The 16,475-nt window shown below is 41.0% G+C and overlaps 1 pseudogene; it reads left to right on the top strand.

Moving 5' to 3' along the window:
* Nucleotides 1-606: 606 nt before the first annotated feature.
* Nucleotides 607-13,997, top strand: LOC103222337 (homeobox protein NANOG pseudogene; annotated as a pseudogene).
* The last annotated feature ends 2,478 nt before the right edge of the window (nucleotides 13,998-16,475 follow it).

Here is a 16,475-nt window from a genome sequence, read left to right as displayed (position 1 = left end):
TACTTTTATATGATTAGCAAATATTCTCTCCCATTCCATACATTGTCTTTTCATTCTATTGTGTCTATTGATGCAAAGAAGTTTTTAAGCTTGATGTATTCCCATTTGTCTGTGTATGCTTTTGTTGTCAGTGCCTTTGATGTCATGCCCAAGAAATCACTGCCAAATCCAATGTCATGAAATTTTTCCTCTATGCTTTCTTCCAGGAGTTCTATAGTTTTGGGCCTTATATTTAGATTTTTAATCTGTTTTGAGGTAATTTTTTGTATATGCTGCAAGATAAGCATCCAACTTTATTCTTTTGCATGTGGATATCCAGTTTTCCCAGTACCATTTGTTGAAGAGACTGTCCTTTCTCCCATGAGTGGTCTTGGCACCCCTGTTGAAGATCATTTGGCTGCATATGTGAGGGTTTGTTTCTGAACTGTCTGTTCTATTCCATTGATCTTTATGGGCACAGTTAATTTTAAGAAAGGGAGACTATTTATGTGTACCTATCTTAATCATATTAGCCACCTAAGAGCAGTGAGTTTTCTTTGGCTGGTCACAGAAGGAAAAACAGAGATTTAAAGTATGGGCAAAATTTGACAAAGGCGTGTTGCTGAAATGGAGGAACCATGTGGCGAGGACCTGAGAGCAGTCTTTAGCAGTGGGGAGTGTCCCCAGACTACAGCTGACAACAAGGAAATGTATTCTGCCAACAATCTGAGTGAGCTTGGAAGTGGCTCTTTCCCTAGCTGAACCTCCTGAGGATGATGGCACAGCTATACAACATCTTAATTTAAGCCTTATGAGACCCTGAGTAGAGGGCCCAGTTAAAACCAAACTCCCAACACAAGAACTGTGAGATAATAAATTTGTGTTATTTTGAGCTGCTGTTTGTGGTATTTGTTACACAGCAATAGAAAACTAATACACCGTGGTTATACCTTCTTCCTCTGATTAGGTCATTAATGGCCCTATAGTTGGGGGCCATTAGCTCACTGAACTCCATGGCCCTTTTTTTCTTACCAAAGTTTAGACTGGCTGGAATAATTTTTTCTTTATTTTCTCTTATTTACATATCTTTAGGAAGGAATTTTAAATAAATCTTAGAAATAGGTAATACCTATACATGGCTCATAGTTAAAATATGTAGCAAGAGATATAGTGAAGACTCTCTCTGCAACTGTTATTCCTCATCTGTCTTGTTCTCACCTGCCACCTCCTCTCCCCTCCCCAGATAACCACTGCTAACAGTTTCCTGATATTCTTCTCAAGTTACTTTTAAATGCACATATGTGACAAAGACTGTTAATTACTTCCAATTTTCATTCTTCTCGTCTTAAATAGCATTAGAATTTTTAGTTAGACACCTGGCTGCCAGGAATTAAAACTATGTTCCCCAGGCTCCCTTATAGCTAGATGTGACCAGATGGGATATAGACAAACAGGCTATGAGGCAACTTCCAGGAACCTTCCTTGGGATATGCCCTTTGCCCCTTCTTCTCCATTCCATCTTGCTGGCTGGGAAGTGGATGTAACATTAGATTGGAGGACAAGAACATGCCCTAAGGATGGAGGGCTGGTGAACTAGAAAGAAACTGAATCCCTGAGTGTGTTATGGAGCACAGCACTTGCCCTCAGCCTTGGACTGCCAGCCCTGGACATTTACAGAGAGAAATAGCCTGTAATCCCAGCACTTTAGGAGGCCAAAGTGGGCAGATCACTTGAGCTCAGGAGTTCAAGAGCAGCCTCGGCAATATGGTGAGACCCCGTCTCTACAAAAAAATACAAAAATTAGCCAGGTATGGTGGCACTTGCCTGTACTCCCAGCTACTCAGGAGGATGAGGTGAGAGGATCACTTGAGCCCAGGAGGCAGAGGTTGCAGTGAGCTAGATGATACCACTGCACTCCAGCCTGGGCAACAGAGCAAGATCCTGAAAAAGGAAGGAAGGAAGGAAGGAAGGAAGGAAGGAAGGAAGGAAGGAAGGAAGGAAGGAAGGAAGGAAGGGAGGAAGGAAGGAAAGAGAGAAAGAAAGAGAAAGAAAGAAAAGAAAGAAAGAAGAGAGAGAGAGAAAGAAAGAAAGAGAGAGAGAAAGATGAAAGAAAGAAAGAAGAGAGAGAGAGAAAGAAAGAGAAAGAAAGAAAGAAAAGAGAGAGAGAAAGATGAAAGAAAGAAAGAAAGAAAGAAAGAAAGAAAGAAAGAAAGAAAGAAAGAAAGAAAGAAAGAAAGAAAAAAGCAAGCAAGCTACTTCAATCTTTTAAAAGCCACTGTTCTTTTTGGATATTATCATTTAATGCTAAACCTAATTCCAAACTAATACAGTATTTAAGAAAATAAGATATATTCTCCTTACTCCTTCTCTTACAAATAATAGAGTATTACAGGCTTCATATTACGCTGCCCTGCATATTGCCTCTTTGACTTAATATATCTTACAGATCTTTCCATTTTGTACTCTCCGGGATGATAGGAAGCAGATGGCACACTAGAAACAGCTGATTAAAGGGAGTTTAATCACAGACTATTTATGAAGATTTTGGCAAGGTTAGGAGAAACCAATAAAGGATGATGATGCACCCCAGAGCTAGCCATAGGAAGCCATAGCATCCTTACACCTGAAATTGTAAGTATTTAAATCTGGACTGTTTACCAGAACCCAGAGAGATCTTTTGCTGCAGGACAGGGTGACCCAATAGGGATGGTGCTGCTGAGAGAAAAACACAGCCACTGCCAACCTTCACCTCAGCAGAGAGGAAACTGGTGGAATATCCTAACCTCTCTTTCTTCCTACTTTCCAATCTCTTCCTGGTGCCTCCTATTGGTTGAATCCAACCAAAAGCTGGAGGGCAAGGGGGCTTGGCTGATGCAGTCCATAAAGGTCAGCCTCCTGGGGCCCAGAGCAGGATAGAGAAAGGTGCAGCATGCATATAGAGTGAAAAGTAGAAAATATACCTGGTTACTTCTTAGCATCTGCGTTTATCCTTTATTTAGATGAGAAATTTGTATCCCCAACACAGGGAACATACAAAATCCCATCAGCTACATGCCACTGTAGGGTAATGTCATTCAGTCATATTCCAAAACCATTAAACTTTAGCCACTACATTGCTCTTTGTTTAAAATAGCAGGAACATTGACAAATTCAATGCAATGTCTATCAAAATTCCAACTGCCTTTTTTGCAAAACTGGACAAGCTGATCCTAAAATTCATGTAGAAATAAAAAGAACCAGAAATAGCCAAATAATAATAATAATTCCTAAAAAGTAAAACAAAGTTGGAGGACTCACATTTCCCAAATTTAAAACTTACTGCAAAGCAACAGTAATCAAGACATTGTGGTACTGGCATAAGGATAGATATCAATGGAATTGAATCGACAGTCCAGAAATAAACTCATATATTTATATTTAACTGATTCTCAGCAAGGGTCCCAAGACCACTGAATGGGGAAAGAAGAATTATCTTTTCAACATATAGCGCTGGGACAACTGGATATCCATGTTAAAAGAATGAATTTGTACCCCTATCACACAGCATATGCAAGAATTAACTCAAAATAGATGAAAGATCTAAATCAAGAGCAAAAACTATAAAACTATTAAAAAAAACTTAAGTGTGAATCTTTATGACTTTGGATTAAGCAATGATTTCTTAGATACGACACTAAAAGTACAAGCAACCAAAGAAGAAACAGACAAATTGGCTGGACTTTATCAAAATTTAAAACTTCTGAGTATCAAAGGACACCAATAAGAAAGTGAAAAAACAACCAACAGAATAGAAGACAAATATTTGCAAATCATGCCTCTGCTAAGGGTCTAGTGTATCCAAAACTCATAACAAAAAAACCTCTTACAATGCAATATTTAAAAGACAACCCACCAGGCGTGGTGGCTCACACATGTAATTCTAGCACTTTGGGAGGCCGAGGCGCACGGATCACCTGAGGTCAGGAGTTTGAGACCAGCCTGGCCAACATGGTGAAACCTCATCTCTACTAAAAATAGTAGGGTGTGGTGGTGGGCACCTGTAATCCCAGCTATTCGGGAGGCTGACACAGAAGAATCACTTGAACTCGAGAGGCGGAAGTTACAGTGAACCAAAATCGTGCCACTGCATTCCAGCCTGGGTGACAGAGCCAGACTGACACACACAAAAAAACAACAAACAAAAACAAACAAAAAAAAATTAAAAAGTGGGCAAAGGATTTGATGGGAGTTCTCCAAAGAAGATATGCAAATAGTCAAAAGACTCATGAAAAGATGTTCCACAACAGTCATCATTAGGAAAATGCAAACTAAAACCACAATGAGAAGTCACTTTATACCCACTGGGATGGCTATAATAAAAATAATAATAATTTTTGATGACAAGTATGTGGAGAAAATGGAAACCTCATATATTGTTGGTGGGGATGTAAAGTGGTGTAAAACTGTGGAAAACTGTTTGGGAGTTCCTCAAAACATTAGACATATTACTACTTAATACATGACCCAGAAATTTTACTTCTAGGTATATAATCAAAAGAAAAGAAAACATATATCAACAAAAACTTGTACATGTACAACAAGTTTTTCTACAAGTTTTTGTACATGGTTTTGTACAGGTTTTTGTACAAGGTTTAGTACAAGTTTTTGTACGCCAAGTTCAACTTGTACATGAATGTTTATAGCAGCATTATTTATAATAGGAAAAAGTAGAAACAACCTTAATGTTTATCAGTTGGTAAGTTGATAAGCAAGATATGATATATTCATACAAGCGAATATTAGCCATAAGAAGGCATGAAGTACTAATACATGCTACAATTTAGATAAACCTTGAAAACATTGTTCTAAACTACAGCAGACACAAAAGGCCACATATTGTGTGATTCCATTTATATGAAATGTCCAGAATAGGCAAATCCATAGAGACAAAAAGTAGATTACTGATTAATCTAATCCATTAGCCAATGGATAGGGGAAGAGGCAATAGAGAATAACTGCTGACAGAGGTTTCTTCTTGAGATTATGGAAATGTGCAGGAATTAGATGATGGTGCTAGGAATACAGAAAAAAACATTAAATTACGTACTTTCAAATGGTGAACTTTATGTTACATGAATTATATTTTATCAAAACATTCCAAAAAAAAAATTAACAGAGAAGGGGTAGGGGAAACAATTAACACAAAACAGCTGCTACTTTCCTTAATTCTCTAACCAGTTATAAACTCTAATTTGAGAATGATGACTTTTTTCTTCCACTACCCATTCCACATTCCCCTTATCCTCTGCTAAAACCTCAGCTGGATGGGGTTCTTTACCTGATAGGGTGACCCAAACCCCCTTCCTGTCATACCTCAGTCTTTGGAGGGTTTACTGATTGCTATAGTGAATCCCCTGGGTTTCAAGCACCTTACCTTGTAAGGTAGCAACTCATTTTCTCATTATTAATTGGTTTCTATCATCCATCCATAAGAGTCACCCCTTTAGCTCCCTCTAGGTTAAGTAGCACAGGAGCCAAAATCGGCCAGAGAGCAGGGCTCAGTTTTCCATTTAACAGGACTGCCTGACTGTATAGCATGGAAAAGCATTCCTTCCTTGGGTACTTGGACCCCCAAACCTACCAAATCCATGGTTATGGAGATTAAAGGGAGAAGTTCTAGAAGTGTGTTGTAAGGAATAATAATGAAAGGGGCCCTTCCTACCTTACCTTTTGGTTCTCGAACCCTTAGATCCTGACTATAAGGCAGTCACCACTGTTGAGTGGTCCCTGAATTAAGGCATGTATGTACTGCATCCTCTAGAACAGCACCTCAAATTTTAGTAGGTCTCTCCATCATTCTTTCAAGCCAGCTACTTCTGAGGGATGAGACATGTGGTTAGACCAACTTATTCTGAAAGCATAAGCCCATTGTTGCACATCTTGGCCATGAAATGTGCCTCCGGTCAGGGCAAATGCTGAGTGGGACACCACAATAAAAGATAAACCGGGGGCGGAGCAAGATGGCCGAATAGGAACAGCTCCAGTCTCCAGTTCCCAGTGCGAGTGACACAGAAGACAGGTGATTTCTGCATTATCAACTGAGGTACTGGGTTCAACTCACTGGGGAGTGCCGGACAATTGGTGCTGGTCAGCTGTTGCAGCCCGACCAGCGAGAGCTGAAGCAGGGCGAAGCATCGCCTCACCTGGGAAGCACAAGGGAGAAGGGAATCCCTTTTCCTAGCCAGGGGAACTGAGACACACAACACCTGGAAAACTGGGTAACTCCCACCCCAATACTGTGCTTTAAGCAAACGGGCACACCAGGAGATTATATCCCACGCCTGGCCGGGAGGGTCCCACGCCCACGGAGCCTTCCTCATTGCTAGCACAGCAGTCTGCGATCTAACCGCAAGGCAGCAGCGAGGCTGGGGGAGGGGCGCCCACCATTGCTGAGGCTTAAGTAGGTAAACAAAGCCCTGGGAAGATCAAACTGGGTGGAGCTCACAGCAGTTCAAGGAGGCCTGCCAGTCTCTGTAGACTCCACCTCTGGGGACAGAGCACAGCTAAACAACAACAACAACAACAAAAAGCAGCAGAAACCTCTGCAGACGCAAGTGACTCTGTCTGACAGCTTTGAAGAGAGCAGTGGATCTCCCAACATGGAGGTTGAGATCTGAGAACGGACAGACTGCTTGCTCAAGTGGGTCCCTGACCCCTGAGTAGCCTACCTGGGAGACATCCTCCACTAGGGACAGACCGACACCCCACACCTCACACGGTGGAGTACACCTCTGAGAGGAAGCTTCCAAAGCAAGAATCAGACAGGTACACTCGCTGTTCAGCAGTATTCTATCTTCTGCAGCCTCTGCTGCTGACACCCAGGCAAACAGGGTCTGGAGTGGACCTCAAGCAATCTCCAACAGACTTACAGCTGAGGGTCCTGACTGTTAGAAGGAAAACTAATAAACAGGAAGGACACCCACACCAAAACCCCATCAGTACGTCACCATCATCAAAGACCAGAGGCATATAAAACCACAAAGATGGGGAAAAAGCGAGGCAGAAAAGCTGGAAATTCAAAAAATAAGAACACATCTCCCCCTCCAAAGGAACGCAGCTCATCGCCAGCAACGGATCAGAGCTGGATGGAGAATGACTTTGATGAGATGAGAGAAGAAGGCTTCAGTCCATCGAAATTCTCAGAGCTAAAGGAGGAATTACGTACCAAGCGCAAAGAAACTAAAAATCTTGAGAAAAGAGTGGAAGAATTGATAACCAGAATAATTAATGCAGAGAAGGCCATAAACGAACAGACAGAGATGAAAACCATGACATGAGAAATACGTGACAAATGCACAAGCTTCAGTAACCAACTCGATCAACTGGAAGACAGAGTATCAGCGATTGAGGATCAAATGAATGAAATGAAGCGAGAAGAGAAATCTAAAGAAAAAAGAAGAAAAAGAAATGAACTAAGCCTGCAAGAAGTATGGGATTATGTAAAAAGACGAAATCTACGTCTGATTAGGGTGCCTGAAAAGTGAGGGGGAAAATGGAACCAAGTTGGAAAACACTCTTCAGGATATCATCCAGGAGAACTTCCCCAACCTAGCAGGGCAGGCCAACATTCAAATTCAGGAAATACAGAGAACGCCACAAAGATACTCCGTGAGAAGAGCAACTCCAAGACACATAATTGCCAGATTTACCAAAGTTGAAATGAAGGAAAAAATGTTAAGGGCAGCCAGAGAGAAAGGTCGGGTTACCCACAAAGGGAAGCCCATCAGACTAACAGCAGATCTCTCAGCAGAAACTCTACAAGCCAGAAGAGAGTGGGGGCCAATATTCAACATTCTTAAAGAAAAGAATTTTAAACCCAGAATTTCATATCCAGCCTAACTAAGTTTCATAAGTGAAGGAGAAATAAAATCCTTTACAGATAAGCAAATGCTTAGAGATTTGTCACCACCAGGCCTGCCTTACAAGAGACCCTGAAGGAAGCACTAAATATGGAAAGGAACAATCGGTACCAGCCATTGCAAAAACATGCCAAAATGTAAAGACCATCGATGCTAGGAAGAAACTGCATCAACTAATGAGCAAAATAACCAGTTAATATCATAATGGCAGGATCAAGTTCACACATAACAATATTAACCTTAAATGTAAATGGACTAAATGCTCCAATTAAAAGACACAGACTGGCAAACTGGATAAAGAGTCAAGACCCATCAGTCTGCTGTATTCAGGAGACCCATCTCACATGCAGAGATATACACAGGCTCAAAATAAAGGGATGGAGGAAGATCTACCAAGCAAATGGAGAACAAAAAAAAGCAGGGGCTGCAATCCTAGTCTCTGATAAAACAGACTTTAAACCATCAAAGATCAAAAGAGACAAAGAAGGCCATTACATAATGGTAAAGGGATCAATTCAACAGGAAGAGCTAACTATCCTAAATATATATGCACCCAATACAGGAACACCCAGATTCATAAAGCAAGTCCTTAGAGATTTACAAAGAGACTTAGACTCCCAGACAATAATAATGGGAGACTTCAACACCCCACTGTCAACATTAGACAGATCAACAAGACAGAAAGTTAACAAGGATATCCAGGAATTGAACTCATCTCTGCAGCAAGCAGACCTAATAGACATCTACAGAACTCTCTACCTCAAATCAACAGAATATACATTCTTCTCAGCACTACATCGCACTTATTCCAAAATTGACAACATAATTGGAAGTAAAGCACTCCTCAGCAAATGTACAAGAACAGAAATTATAACAAACTATCTCTCAGACCACAGTGCAATCAAACTAGAACTCAGGACTAAGAAACTCAATCAAAACCGCTCAACTACATGGAAACTGAATAACCTGCTCCTGAATGACTACTGGGTACATAACGAAATGAAGGCAGAAATAAAGATGTTCTTTGAAACCAATGAGAACAAAGATACAACATACCAGAATCTCTGGGACACATTTACAGCAGTGTGTAGAGGGAAATTTATAGCACTAAATGCCCACAAGAGAAAGCTGGAAAGATAAAAAATTGACACTCTAACATCACAATTAAAAGAATTAAAGAAGCAAGAGCAAACACATTCAAAAGCTAGCAGAAGGCAAGAAACAACTAAGATCAGAGCAGAACTGAAGGAGATAGAGACACAAAAAACCCTCCAAAAAATCAATGAATCCAGGAGTTGGTTTTTTGAAAAGATCAACAAAATTGATAGACTGCTAGCAAGACTAATAAAGAAGAAAAGAGAGAAGAATCAATTAGATGCAATAAAAAATGATAAAGGGGATATCACCACTGATCCCACAGAAATACAAACTACCATCAGAGAATACTATAAACACCTCTACGCATATAAACTAGAAAATCTAGAAGAAATGGATAATTCCCTGGACACTTATACTCTCCCAAGACTAAACCAGGAAGAAGTTGAATCCCTGAATAGACCAATAGCAGGCTCTGAAATTGAGGCAATAATTAATAGCCTACCAACCAAAAAAAGTCCAGGACTAGATGGATTCACGGCTGAATTCTACCAGAGGTACAAAGAGGAGCTGGTACCATTCCTTCTGAAACTATTCCAATCAATAGAAAAAGACGGAATCTTCCCTAACTCATTTTATGAGGCCAACATCATCCTGATACCAAAGCCCGGCAGAGACACAACAAAAAAAGAGACTTTTCGACCAATATCCCTGATGAACATCAATGCAAAAATCCTCAATAAAATACTGGCAAACCGGTCCAGCAGCACATCAAAAAGCTTATCCACCATGATCAAGTTGGCTTCATCCCTGGGATGCAAGGCTGGTTCAACATATGCAAATCAACAAACGTAATCCAGCATATAAACAGAACCAAAGACAAAAATCACATGATTATCTCAATAGATGCAGAAAAGGCCTTTGACAAAATTCAACAGCCCTTCATGCTAAAAACTCACAATAAACTCGGTATTGATGGAATGTATCTCAAAATCATAAGAGCTATTTATGACAAACCCACAGCCAATATCATACTGAATGGGCAAAAACTGGAAAAATTCCCTTTGAAAACTGGCACAAGACAGGGATGCCCTCTCTCACCACTCCTATTCAACATAGTGTTGGAAGTTCTGGCTAGGGCAATTAGGCAAGAGAAAGAAATAAAGGGTATTCAGTTAGGAAAAGGAGAAGTCAAATTGTCCCTGTTTGCAGATGACATGATTGTATATTTAGAAAACCCCATTGTCTCAGCCCAAAATCTCCTTAAGCTGATAAGTAACTTCAGCAAAGTCTCAGGATACAAAATTAATGTGCAAAAATCACAAACATTCTTATACACCAGTAACAGACAAACAGAGAGCCAAATCAGGAATGAATTTCCATTCACAATTGCTTCAAAGAGAATAAAATACCTAGAAATCCAACTTACAAGGGATGTAAAGGACCTCTTCAAGGAGAACTACAAACCACTGCTCAGTGAAATAAAAGAGGACATAAACAAATGGAAGAACATACCATGCTCATGGATAGGAAGAATCAATATCGTGAAAATGGCCATACTGCCCAAGGTAATTTATAGATTCAATGCCATCCCCATCAAGCTACCAATGAGCTTCTTCACAGAATTGGGAAAAACTGCTTTAAAGTTCATATGGAACCAAAAAAGAGCCTGCATCTCCAAGACAATCCTAAGTCAAAAGAACAAAGCTGGAGGCATCACGCTACCTGACTTCAAACTATACTACAAGACTACAGTAACCAAAACAGCATGGTACTGGTACCAAAACAGAGATATAGACCAATGGAACAGAACAGTCCTCAGAAATAATACCACACATCTACAGCCATCTAATCTTTGATAAACCTGAGAAAAACAAGAAACGGGGAAAGGATTCCCTAAATAATAAATGGTGCTGGGAAGATTGGCTAGCCATAAGTAGAAAGCTGAAACTGTATCCTTTCCTTACTCCTTATACAAAAATTAATTCAAGATGGATTAGAGACTTAAATGTTAGACCTAATACCATAAAAACCCTAGAAGAAAACCTAGGTAATACCGTTCAGGACATAGGCATGGGCGAGGAGTTCATGTCTAAAACACCAAAAGCAATGGCAACAAAAGCCAAAATTGACAAATGGGATCTAATTAAACTAAAGAGCTTCTACACAGCAAAAGAAACTACCAACAGAGTGAACAGGCAACCTACAGAATGGGAGAAAATTTTTGCAATCTACTCATCAGACAAAAGGCTAATATCCAGAACCTACAAAGAACTCAAACAAATTTACAAGAAAAAAACAAACAATCCCATCAAAAAGTGGGCAAAGGATATGAACAGACATTTCTCAAAAGAGGACATTCATACAGCCAACAGACACATGAAAAAATGCTCATCATCACTGGCCATCAGAGAAATGCAAAACAAAACCACAATCAGATACCATCTCACACCAGTTAGAATGGCAATCATTAAAAAGTCAGGAAACAACAGGTGCTGGAGAGGATGTGGAGAAATAGGAACACTTTTACACTGTTGGTGGGATTGTAAACTAGTTCAACCATTATGGAAAACAGTATGACGATTCCTCAAGGATCTAGAACTAGAAGTACCATATGACCCAGCCATCCCATTACTGGGTATATACCCAAAGGATTATAAATCATGCTGCTATAGAGACACATGCACACGTATGTTTATTGCAGCACTATTCACAATAGCAAAGACTTGGAATCAACCCAAATGTCCATCAGTGACAGACTGGATTAAGAAAATGTGGCACATATACACCATGGAATACTATGCAGCCATAAAAAAGGATGAGTTTGTGTCCTTTGTAGGGACATGGATGCAGCTGGAAACCATCATTCTCAGCAAACTATCACAAGAACAGAAAACCAAACACCGCATGTTCTCACTCATAGGTGGGAACTGAACAATGAGATCACTTGGACTCGAGAAGGGGAACATCACACACCGGGGCCTATCACGGGGAGCGGGGACGGGGGAGGGATTGCATTGGGAGTTATACCTGATGTAAATGACGAGTTGACGGGTGCTGACGTGTTGATGGGTGCAGCACACCAATATGGCACAAGTATACATATGTAACAAACCTGCACGTTATGCACATGTACCCTAGAACTTAAAGTATAATAAAAAAATAAAAAAATAAAAGATAAACCTTTAAGCCAACAAATGCTGGAAGAAGCATCATGAGAATGGAAAGTAAATCCATAATCTGAATATGTATTTATTCATTAAGAGCAAATTGATGCCCCCTCCTTGACAAGAGGATTCTGATGTAATCAACCTGGCACAGGTGCCTGGGTGATCCCTTCAGGGAATAATGCAACATTACAAGATCACCTTTGGCCTCTGCTATTGGTAGGTTAACCACTCAAGCTATGGTGGCCAGATCACCTGAGTGAGGGGAAGTCCATGGCCTCCATCTCTGTTGCCATGGTTGCATGGTACCCTTTCCCACTGGGCAAGCACCAGAATAACTGGAGAGAGAAGCTAACTGACATGCATGATGGGGATTGTCTTGTCCATCTGATTACTGGGAAACTCCTCTGCAGTGCTTGACCTTTGATGAGTATTTACAGGGATCAAAAAACACACTCTGTGCCCATTCAATCAACATACCTCTCCCCCAGATTTCTTTGCTCCTGCTCTTCCAGTCTCATTCTTTCTCTGAAAAGTGGGCCAGTACATTAGCCACTACCCAAAAATTAGCACTGATCTGTACATCAGGCCATTTCCTTTTCCATGCAAAGTGAATAACTAAATGTGCCACCTGAAGTTTTATCCTTTGGGAAAATTTCCCTTTACTACACTTCCTTGGCCATCTGTAAGTGAGGCTGAAATACAACAGCCATCTGCATCTGCTGGCGCCTGCACACCAAAAAGGCCCATACATAACCAGGCATGCCGCTTTTTTTCCGCTGTTAACTGTTCATAAGGAATACCCAGCTGGACTGAGCTAATTGCCTCCTATTATTTTGGAGGCAACTCGCTTCATCCCAACTTTTTGAAACTTTTACTTCTGGAGGTCATATTTCTCTCAGATCTTCCAGAAAAAAAAAGTCTTAAAGCCTTAGACTTTTTTTTTTATAGTACAGCTCTTAAATTTTTTCCTCCTCTTTCCCAATAATAACCTGAGTGTGGATCCAGCTTGTCCCCAAATCCTGCCTTGCTCCGAAGCATCTGACTGTAAGGACTCTCCACCAACGCCTGTGACTTGTGGGCCTGAAGAAGACTATCCATCCTTGCAAATGTCTTCTGCTGAGATGCCTCACACAGAGACTGGACAGCCCTGATTCTTCCACTAGTCCCAAAGGCAAACAACCCACTTCTGCAGTGAAGAGCGCCACAAAAAAGGAAGACAAGGTCCCAGTCAAGAAAAGGAAGACCAGAACTGTGTGCTCCTCCACCCAGCTGTGTGTACTCAGTGATAGATTTCAGAGACAGAAATAGCTCAACCTCCAGTAGATTCAAGAACTTTCCAATATCTAGAAACTTAGCTACTAACAAGTTAAGACCTGGTTCCAGAACCAGAAAATGAAATCTAAGAGGTGTCAGGAAAACAACCAGCCAAAGGGTAGCAATGGTGTGACTCAGAAGGCCTCAACACCTACCTGCCTCTACTCTTCCTACTGATGACTAGTGAACACAACTGAGAACCTTCCAATGTGGAGCAACCAGATCTGGAGCAATTCAACATGGAGCTACCAGACCTGGAATCCAGTCCTAAAGCAACCACTCCTGGAACACTGAGACCTGGTGCACCCAATCTTGGAACAATCAGGCCTGGAAAAATCCCTTTCATAACTGTGGAGAGGAATCTCTGCAGTACTGCATGCAGTTCCAGCAAAATTCTCCTGCCAGTGACTTGGTGCCTGCCTTGGAAACTACTGGGGAAAGCCATAATGTAACACAGCAGACCGCTAGGTTTTATAGTGCTCCACAAACCATGGATTTATTCCTAAACTACTCCGCAAACATGCAGCCTGAAGATGTGTGAAGACGAGTGAAATTGGTATTACTCAATTTCATTCAGGCTGAATCCTTCCTCTCCTCTCCTCCCCTTGCCCATAGGATTTTTCTGGTTTGGAAACCACGTGCTCTGGTTTCCATTATGCCTATCCAGTCGATTTGGTCGAGGGTAGGGTATGGTTAGAGCCTAATCAGAGAGGTTTCTTTCTTTTTTCCTATTGGATCTTTCTGGAGAAAAGACATTTTAATAACCTTGACTGCTAAGGGCAACAGGATAGAAGCTGTCTCTGACTGTAGAGAAGTAGATATAATACTGGTTTGGATATCTTTAGGATTTAGACTCTAACCTCAAGAATAGGAAATAAAAGTACAAATTGGTGTAATGAAGGTATATTCCCATTTTCTGGGATAGGGAGGCTTTACTTATTTTTTTAAAAAACTCAATTATTGAGGTGAAGGGTTAAGTTGTAACATACTTTATTGATTTCCTCAGCCCCTTTTGGCTCTGTTTTACTCTAGCCCCTAATTTAGCGATTATGCTAATATTTGTAGAAAGAGGTCTTGTATTTGCTGCATCATGCAGACACTTTACTAGCTTTGCTGGTTTAAGTTCAATGAATAAAACAACCATTTTACCTTAAAAAGAAAAAACAAAAAGAATACCCAAGTGGCCTTTAGCGTAAGTTGAATGAGAGGTAGCAACACATCAGCTCAGGTACAATGGGAGTCTGAGTTATCATGCAGTTATTTGTGACTTCCAGAGCTCCTTGGCCTGGTCTTGAGTGTCTCACTTCCACTTAATATTGCAATGCTGCTGCACATGTCCGATTGTATGATTCTGTATGTCAAATAACATCCAATTCATGATGAGTAATTTGGGACACAGGGCTAATTAGTATCCCATAATAAGACATTCATTCAATCTTTACCAGGACCCAGAAGTAAGCAAGGAGCTGTTTTTCAAAGAGAGCAGAGATGTCAGGAGAAGAGAGCATGTCCTTACCCTGAAACCGTGAGGGTCTGGGCTATGATTGTTCTATTGGGTCTTATCAGAGGCTTCCTGCAGCATCTCTGTGTGCCACAGACACCAGATCTGCTAAGTCATAAGGCCCAACTGGCAGGACATTTTGGGATTTTTAAACTTTAATTTAATTTAATTTTCATTTTATTTTATTTTTGAGACAGGGTCTCTCTCTGTCACCCAGGCTGGAGTGCAGTGGTTGCAATCTCAGCTCACTGCAATCTCCACCTCCCAGGCTCAAGAGATCCTCCCATCTCAGCCCCCTACGTAGCTGGAACTACAGGCGCGTGCCACCACACATGGCTAGTTTTTTTTTATTTTTTGGTAGAGATGTGGTTTTGCTGTGTCACCCAGGCTGGTCTCAAACTCCTGAACTCAAGCATATGTGCCCACCTTGGTATCCCAAAGTGCTGGAACAACAGGAGTGGCCAGGCTGGGCATTTTTGAACCACAGCCTTAACTTGCTGGAGAGTCTTCTCATTGAACCCCACTCAAAACGAACCCAGTACGTGGGTCAGAGCAGCACACCCAAACGTGGTATATGTTGCCTCTAAAATCAAAAGAGCATCATACCCCTTTCTTCACAGTGCAAAGTAGAAAGTGAAGCAACTTATTTCTCATTTTAGGGGAGCCATGTGAACGTGCCCCAGTTTGTGGATGTCCAGAGAAACATCCCTACTGTGGCAAGCCCCTCGGCGGGTGTATTTTCCGTGCTCCAGCATGCATATATTTTACTGTGGCATCTAGAGTAATTAGCTACTTCTCACTTACCAGGTCCAGTTAATATAACCTTATTGATACAGCAGACCAACAGGATGCTCTGTGAGATATCAAGATGATAAAGTTTCCTCTGGACTATGTTGTGACAGAAATAGAGCTGACAGAGCCCTGAGATAAAAGAGTAAATTTACTACCCTTCCTGCTCCATGAAGGTAAACTACTTCACATTCTCTTTGCTGATAGCAATAAACAAAAGTATATGGTAAACAAATAGTAGAATACTGGCCATGGGTGAGGAGAGGCAATGCTAACTGGAGCCAGTAAAGTTACTACATCCAGACTGTCAGCTGAGATAGCATTACCTCCTGAATAGATTTGAAATAATCCACAGTCATTCTCCAAGTCTTGTGGCTGTTGCGCTAACCAAACAGATGAGTTAAAGGAAAATATGATAGAAATCACCCATTACGTGTTTTTTTGGTCTTTGATTGAGTCATTAATCTCTGTAATTCCCCCAGGAATATGGTATTGATTTTGGTTTCCTATCTTGGCTTGGAGGTCAGGATGGGGGCAGTTCCAGGAGCTTCTATTTAACCCATCCTGCATAATAGCATCCATCCATGGGTCAGGGAGCCATTACAGGGGTTAACTGATTTACTGAGTAGACCTGTTACCACTCCACAATCTGAGACAAGAGGAATTAGCACAGGGATCTTACTAGACCCACTCTATGATGAACTTAAAACAAGACTTCATCTATCACCC

The sequence above is a fragment of the Chlorocebus sabaeus genome, chromosome 17 (genome assembly GCF_047675955.1).
Source record: "Chlorocebus sabaeus isolate Y175 chromosome 17, mChlSab1.0.hap1, whole genome shotgun sequence".
NCBI classification, from domain to species: Eukaryota; Metazoa; Chordata; class Mammalia; order Primates; family Cercopithecidae; genus Chlorocebus; species Chlorocebus sabaeus.
Note: the sequence above shows the minus strand (reverse complement) of the source record. Positions and strands in the feature narration are given on the sequence as shown.